This window comes from Malus sylvestris, chromosome 10 (genome assembly GCF_916048215.2).
Source record: "Malus sylvestris chromosome 10, drMalSylv7.2, whole genome shotgun sequence".
Taxonomy (NCBI): domain Eukaryota; kingdom Viridiplantae; phylum Streptophyta; class Magnoliopsida; order Rosales; family Rosaceae; genus Malus; species Malus sylvestris.
The window spans coordinates 9,708,288-9,716,414 of NC_062269.1; the positions used below are offsets into that span (position 1 = coordinate 9,708,288).

At 35.0% G+C, this 8,127-nt stretch overlaps 1 long non-coding RNA gene across 3 annotated transcripts; it reads left to right on the top strand.

Moving 5' to 3' along the window:
• The first annotated feature begins 346 nt into the window (after positions 1–346).
• LOC126585262 (uncharacterized) lies at positions 347–7,479 on the top strand. 3 transcript variants are annotated; one of them, XR_007610387.1, is made up of 4 exons: positions 347–577; positions 840–962; positions 1,062–1,128; positions 1,974–7,479. It is a non-coding gene; the product is annotated as an uncharacterized LOC126585262 (long non-coding RNA). The 3 variants fall into 3 exon arrangements; XR_007610388.1 differs by having other exon boundaries at positions 840–944; positions 1,047–1,128; XR_007610389.1 differs by having other exon boundaries at positions 840–944.
• The last annotated feature ends 648 nt before the right edge of the window (positions 7,480–8,127 follow it).

The window sequence follows — 8,127 nt, forward strand, 5'->3', positions numbered from 1 at the left end:
TATCATATATTTCCTTTGAATTTTATCTATATGAATGGGTTAAATGCACTAATTATATTGTTTTAATTTATAGGCATTCAATACTGGAGTTATGCAAAAAAGGAGTGGAAAACAAGCTTTTCGGGTGTTGAGTAATTTCAATGGAGTAAGATGTCACAGCCCGTCCCGAATATTTAATTTTCGATGATGTGAAATGACAATTTTACCCTCAAACATTTCATGGTGTTGTGTGTTTTGGTTCCAATTTGAATGCTAGGGTTATAGTAAGAACTAGCCTTAGCTTAAATTTGGAAATTGGATTAAAGGTTAGTGTATAAGTGGTTTGGTTGACTTTGTAAGAACCACACACACATACCCTTTTCTCTCTCTTCTCTCCCGTGCCCTCTCACACTCTCTCTCTCTCTTTCTCTTTCTTCTTGTACGGACAAACATCAAGGGCCTCTCAAACCTCACAGATCGAGGAAGAAAATGGTACCCAGACATGATTTCGGGATCGCGAGAAACGACGAGTTGCAGGTTTGGTCGGAATTTTGAAGTTTCCCCAACATGATTTCGTGGGATATAAAGCTTCAAATAGGTATAACGCCATTCTTCTCACTCTAAGCTTTCATTTGGTTCAAATTTCGAAGAAAATGGTTGAAAATTGAGTGAGAATAGACGGTTAGAAGTTTTACACAGAAACTGGCGAATTCGCCGGCGACCGGTGACTCACCGGAAAAGAAAAGGGAATATTCCGTCAGTTTGACGGAATATGTAACGCCGTCAGTTAGTTTGGACGGTTACCTTTGGGTTTTAACAGAATATTCCTAACGCCGTTGCTGTTTTGTTACATGTGCCAGGCATATGGTCGCGCGTGGTCGGCGCGTTTTACCGTGCATTCGCCGACGCGTGGCGAAGCGTGGGGCACTGAAAAATTAATCTAGAAATTTGGGAATGATCCTGAGGTTGTGTAGGTCACTGTGGTATATTCATATACCCAATTTGAGCTATGAATGAGAAGTTATTAGCTAGTTTTGTCTATGTGCTTTAAAATAACATCTTTATAGTTAATTCGCATATAGGTGAGACTTATCCCGAGGACGAGCGTATCCAAGGGTGACTCGGAGGCTACGACCCTTCGACTTACCAGTGAGTGGGCTTTTGGCTTTCAATATATATTATATACTTGATATTTTCCCAGAAATATGTGTTTAAATAATAGTATGCCATAAATGCCATGCATATAAATTTATAATTCATACATGATTTAGTATGTGATGCTTTATATATATAAATGTGGTACTGTGGACGCTCAGGTAAGCTCAGGTAAGTTGTGTTTGGTTATGTGAATCATCGATGATGCGATATGTGATTGAATAATGTGAGCTCATAAAACTGCACTTAGGGTGATTGTGATTTAGCCATAGATATGGCATGTCACCTCCCGCATCATATGCTCATATTGGATCCAATTTAGGTGCATAGTCTTGTCGTACAGACCTTATTTATGGTTCCGAATCGTAGGTGACTAGCGATTTATCGCCTAACTATTATGTGAGAGTAGTATTGAGCATGATTGTATTACACCCATTATTGTCGTATAGACCTTTTTGTTTGGTTCTGACTCTTGTACAGTATGTTGCTGTATAGGTCATTGTAGTGACTCCGGCTAGAGTGATTTTTGAGCTATAAATTCAGCCGTACAGACTACCATAGGGGTTCCGGCTCACATGTTATATTTCTATGAAATTATTCTTACCTGAATTGCTTACTCTGTTATATCTTGGCATGGCATACATATGATTATGATTATGTGAAGCATGATTTGAATTGATATATTTACATATCTATATAATTATGTATATGCTTATATCTTGATTATGGGAAAAATTATACATGTTTTACAGCGAGGGGTTAGATATGTTGATAAATGAAATGGTTTTGTAAAACATTTGTTTTTGCCCACTCACGTTTTCTGTTTTGCGCCCCTCCAGGTTTTAAGTAAGTTTGTTGGTGGTGGCTTGAGGACGTTGGCAGTTCTGACCTATCTAAATAATAGTAGGACATTCCTGGTACTGTATAACTAGTACTTGTCCTACTGGACTGCACCTAGACTTATTATGCTCTGATTAGGAATGTTTACTTTTGTAATTAACTCCTATCACTTCCTGTTTAGTAGTGCACTCTAGTAATTCGGTTTTTAATTATTCGTATATTTATTATCTGTATTGCTTCCGCACCGTGCACATGGCTACGTCACTCTCACGTGACGGTCAGCATGCCTTGATCTCGGTCGGGGTGTGTCAAAGAGGCTAATTAATTGTATCAAGACAAATGCATGAAACTGAAACGGTTTTTGAGATCAAATGGACATGGAAATGCTATTCAATGAACTTTAGGAGATAACTTAATTATTAGTTTTTATTATTTCCGTTATTTTTCATTTTCTTTAATAAAGACTTGAAAGTCCATTAGAACTAGGATTAGTGGTCATTTGTTTGGCAGTTTCTATTAACCTTTCCAATTCTTGCCGTGAGGTTATATTAAGGAGATCAATTCTCCTTGTGGAGAGTTAGAAAGCCACCAAACACAATTCATATCAAACCATAGAAGGGATGTGGCATAGAAGGGAAGAGGAAGAGAAGTTTATAGTTTTCTTTTCTTTGCTAGGGTTATGATGCAGCCTGATCATGAATACTTAATTTCCTTGTTATCATGTTTTTCATCTTTCTTGAGTATCATTTGCTAATCGTAATGCGCTTAATTTTTATTTAGATGCTTGATCACCATCTAAGTTTTAGTTAAGTTGATTTGATGCAAGTTTGAGTAGATGCCATACTTAACTTGGGTTTAGCTTCTTGCAACTGATACATAAACACCTATTTATAGATGCCATGCAATTAGTGTGATTTTCCAACGATTTCTTGAAGCTTAATGGGTTCTTAATTGTTTAAATTCGTCTAGATGCCATCGAGGGTTGACATGTAAGGATACTTTTGATGCAACCAGATGCCATGACCGTTGAATAATTTAGGGAATTAAGTAGGATTGATTACGGTGAATTCGGATGCCCTAGGTCTACTTTTCTTATGTTTTCAATTTATAATTTACATGCATTTTATTTCCAAGCTTTATTTTATTTCAGTTTAATTCAAAATATCAAATATTTTCCATTAAAACTTCTCAATTATAATTTGTTTCAATTTAGAAGATAGACTTTAGAATAAATTCGATCTATGTAAGACGATGTCCATGCTTATATGCTATATTGTCATTTGATTCGTATACTTGCTAGCACAAAAATTCGAGACTTAATGAGCCTAATTTCGGTTATCTAATTTTCGCAACAAGTTTCTGGCGCCATTGCCGGTGATCGAATTTGATTCTATTGCTTACTTAATTGGATTGTTACATCTTTTAATTGGTTTAGCTTTAATTTTACTTGTTAGTTTTTTTTTTTCAATAATAAATTATTTCCTAAGTCTCTTGTTAGCTTACCCATTGTTTTCTATTTTTGCCGAAAAATGGAGCCACTTTACCTTGTTGCCAATACAAAATTCAAATTTGGGGGTAGATTGCCATCTACATCTTCGTTTGCCTGTCTCCTTTAAACCCGAAAGTTTCTCTGTCCAAGAGCTTTGTTTATTTATTTATATTTTTTTGTACCTTTGTTGTCTATTTTCATTATTCTTATCTTCATTATTTTTAGTCTTGTCACATCCCCGCCCGGGCCAGGATGTGATAATTTGGTATCAGAGCCAATCCCTAGCCGGAAGTGTGCCGACAAGGACGTTGGGCCCCTAAAGGGGGTGGATTGTAACATCCCACATCGCCCAGAGGAATGGATCCTCTAAGCCTTATATGTATATTCTCATCTCTACCTAGCACGAGGCCTTTTAGGAGCTCACTTGTTTCGGGTTTCGTCGGAACTCCGAAGTTAAGCGATTTTGCACGAGAGCAATCTCATGATGGGTGACCCACTGGGAAGTTCTCGTGTGAATTCCCAAAAACAAAGCCATGAGGGTGTGGTCGGGACCCAAAGCGGACAATATCGTGCTACGGTGGAGTCGAACCCGGGATGTGGTGGGGTTCCTGGGGGGGGATGTGACAAGTCTTCTTCGTTTTAGTTCTTAAAAAAAATACATAAAAAATATAAAATTTTGAAAAAATCAAAAATATTTTATTTTTCTTTGAGCCTTGTTTTTATTGGCTACTTTCCAATTCACTTATGAGATTCAGTCTTAATTTTTTCATAACTTTCAAGAAATTTAAGCTTGACATTAGTTCTTTACATTATTATTGTTTTAACCATATTTTTTTATGATCATGACTTGGAAAAACAAATGCACATAGCCTTGTTGATGTGAAACTAGAGCATGATTTAATGCTTCAGATGTGAATCTAGTGAGCTCATGTAATCCTTGTGAGCTTTTGAGCCAAAAATAGATTGAACCACTATGCATCAATCTCATTTATTCTTGTGCATATGATTTCAATTTTACATGTATCTCTAGAACTTGCTTTATACCATTCATTGCATTCATCAATTCATGTAAAATATTGGAAACGACATAGGCATTTTTTTCTTCTTTCTTTTGAGCCTTTCTAGCCAACCACTTACGATTATTTTCCCTAGTTAGCCCCGTTGAGCCTTATATAAGCCTTTTTGTTCTTAAACCTAAATATTCCCTACCCAGCCTCATGTAAAATTTTCATACCCTTTTCTAAGGATTTTGTAGAGCAATTTTATAAAGAAAGAGAGTTCAACATTGTTCATTGTTATTGGTTAATGAAGCAAAAATAGTGAAGTGAAAAGTTAAAAAAAAAAAAAAAAAGTTGAAAAAGAAAGTAGTGCCGTAAAAATAACAATAAAATGTTTGAGAAAAAAAAAAAGTTATATGCGGCAAGAAGAAAAGAAGAAAAAAAAAGTGTAAAGTTGTGCTTAAGTAATTGCTTTCAAGTTATTTGAATTTCTCTCTAAAAGGAAAATTTGGAGTGCTCTACAAGTTTCTTAGACCCTTGTTTTTCTATTCCATTTCTTGTTTAGGCCACTTAACCCTTAGCCTCATTACAACCTTGTGAAAGACCTTTTGATCCAAGAAATTACTTGATATTGATAGTGAGCTAGGAGGACAAGCAAGCATATGGTGAGATGTACAATGAGATCATTTGAGTGACACATTAACCTACAAATATGAGTGAGTGTGTGTATGCCTTGTGAGAAGTTCACTTGTTTGCATATGATGATTTTAAGAAGCTTGAAATTGTATTGACATGGCTATTACACACACTATACTCCAAGTTGGTTCGATTCAAATTTGGTTAACTCTTGGATAATGTCTTGAACTACTGCTGCTTATTTCTTGAAAGTTATCTCATGGTTGGTGTTTTCTCTAAGATTAAAATTTGGGAATTTAGCTAAAAAATTGTTGTGTTTTATTTTCTTTTGTTTTGCTCGAGGACAAGCAAAATCTAAGCTTGGGAGTATTTGATGGGTGCATATTTTCATATATTATTATCATAGATTTCCTTTGGATTTTGTCTATATGAATGGGTTAAATGCACTAATTATATTGTTTTAATTTATAGGCATTCAATACCAGAGTTATGCAAAAAAAGGAGTGGAAAACAAGCTTTTCGGGTTTCTAGAGTAATTTCAATGTAGAAAGAGGCTAATTAATTGCACCAAGAAGTTTTGGAGATCAAATGGACATGGAAATGCTATTCAATGGACTTTAGGAGAGAACTTAATTATTAGTTTTTATTATTTCCGTTATTTTTCATTTTCTTTAATAATGACGTGAAAGTCCATTAGAACTAGGATTAGTGGTCATTTATTTGATATTTTCTATTAACCTTTCCAATTCTTGTTGTGAGGTTATATTAAGGAGATCAATATGTTGTGAGGTTATATTAAGGAGATCAAATCTCCTTGTGGAGAGTTAGAAAGCCACCAAACACAATTCGTATCAAACCATAGAAGGGTTGTGGCAAAGAAGAGAAGAGGAAGAGAAGTTTATAGTTTTCTTTTCTTTGCTAGGGCTACGATGTAGCTTGATCATGAATACTTAATTTCCTTGTGGCATTGTTGTTATCATGTTTTTCATCTTTCTTGAGTATCATTTGCTAATCGTAGTGCGCTTAATTTTTATTTAGATGCTTAATCACCATCTAAGTTTTAGATAAGTTGATTTGATGCAAGTTAGAGTAGATGCCATACTTAACTTGGGTTTAGCTTCTTGCAACTGATACCATAAACACCTATTTGTAGATGCCATGCAATTAGGGTTTGTGTGATTTTTCAACGATTTTCATGAAGCTTAATGGGTTCTCAATTGTTTAAATTCGTCTAGATGCCATAGAAGGTTGACATGTAAGGATACTTTTGATGCAACTAGATGCCATGGCCGTTGAATAATTTAGGGAAAATCGATCATCAATATTGGGGAACTACTTGAGCATAACATATTAAGGAAATTAAGTAGGATTGGTTACGGTGAATTCGGATGCCCTAGGTCTACCTTTCTTATGTTTTCAATTTATGATTTACATGCATTTTATTTCCAAGGTTTATTTTATTTCAGTTTAATTCAAAATATCAAATATTTTCCATTAAAGCTTCTCAATTATAATTTGTTTCAATTTAGTAAGATAGACTTTAGAATCAATTCGATCTCTATGGGACGATATTCGTGCTTATATGCTATACTGTCATTTGATTCATATACTTGCGAGTACAAAAATTTGAGACTTAATGAGCCTAATTCGGTTATCTAATTTTTGCAATACTACCTTCCCCTGTTGAAAGCATTTTTGCTCACTAGGATTAGCTCTAGGTATGCAAAGTATGCTTACCACCCATCTTATATCTTGTTATGTGTCTTTTAAAACCAATCACCTCACCTTACTTACCTCACTGGGTTGGCGACAGTAACCAAGGGCGAAGTCATAAAAGGACCAGAATGGCCCTAGGCTTGCCTTGGCATTTTCTTCACCTAGAATAAAAATTAGAGTTAACCTTCTTATTTCCAAAGATTTTCAGGGATTAGGCCCTCAACCAAAGAGAGAGGAAGTAGGCGAGAGAGTTGGTTTTCTTAGCGTTTTAATCTTTTCTATTTGGTGCTGGTTGTTGTTGACAAACTTGAATTATGCTCCCATCCACGTTGGATTTTCATGTTCTCTGATGAGTAGATTTTATATTATATATTTTACCCTAATCTTAGTATATTTTGGTTAATATATTGGAAGAATTTTGATACTTTGAATTGTATTTTCAATATAGGACTTTCGACTTCCTCTGGAGCAAAACAGGACCAAATGGACGAATTTTGGAGTAATTCCAGTTGGAGGATGTTTGCTAGTCACTTAGCGTGATCGTATCAAAATTTGGGATTTTTCCACCAAGCGGTTATTTTCTGGCGATAAAATAAAGAAGCAGTGCGCAGTGCTGGAAAATGACGTTTTTGGGCTTAAATTGCGTTTTTGGAGCCCAAGATGACCTCGGATGAGTTCGTGGCCTTCTGGAAAAGTTTTCAGAATATCCCAAACATTAAATCCAGCTATGTGATTTTTATTTAATTGCTTATGATTGATTGCATGCATACTTTGAATTGTTAATCACCGGGATAAAAACTATCTAATTGTCTTAATGCCTGGTCACCATTAGGATCTTTAGAAAAGTAATTTGATGCAATTTTGGTCGGAAGGTTCCCTGAAATTGACACTGGCTTCTTGTGATTAATAATTGTAATTTAACTTAGGATGAATATCACGTCTTAAGGATTGTATGGTTTTTCAAAGGATTTTCATAAAACATAATGAGTCTTTCATGTTCAGATTTGATCCGAACGTCCGGACGGGTTGCATGTTAGATATACGTTTTATATTGGAGGTTCCAAGTAGAATATGAATTAGGAAAATTTAACCTTCAAAGTGGCATATATAGATCATAAGTAATGGGTAAAAATTCATAGGATTGCTAGGTGATGGTGGAACCCTAGTGCTTTCTTAATTTTATTCTCCCAAAACTGTTTTCTTTTCTATCTAGCTCTAATATTGCAGATTGTTTATTTTAATTCATTAATTTTGTTTTTATTTTAATTAGGTTATAAAATCAATCACCTCAATTTCTACTTTACAATAATTAAA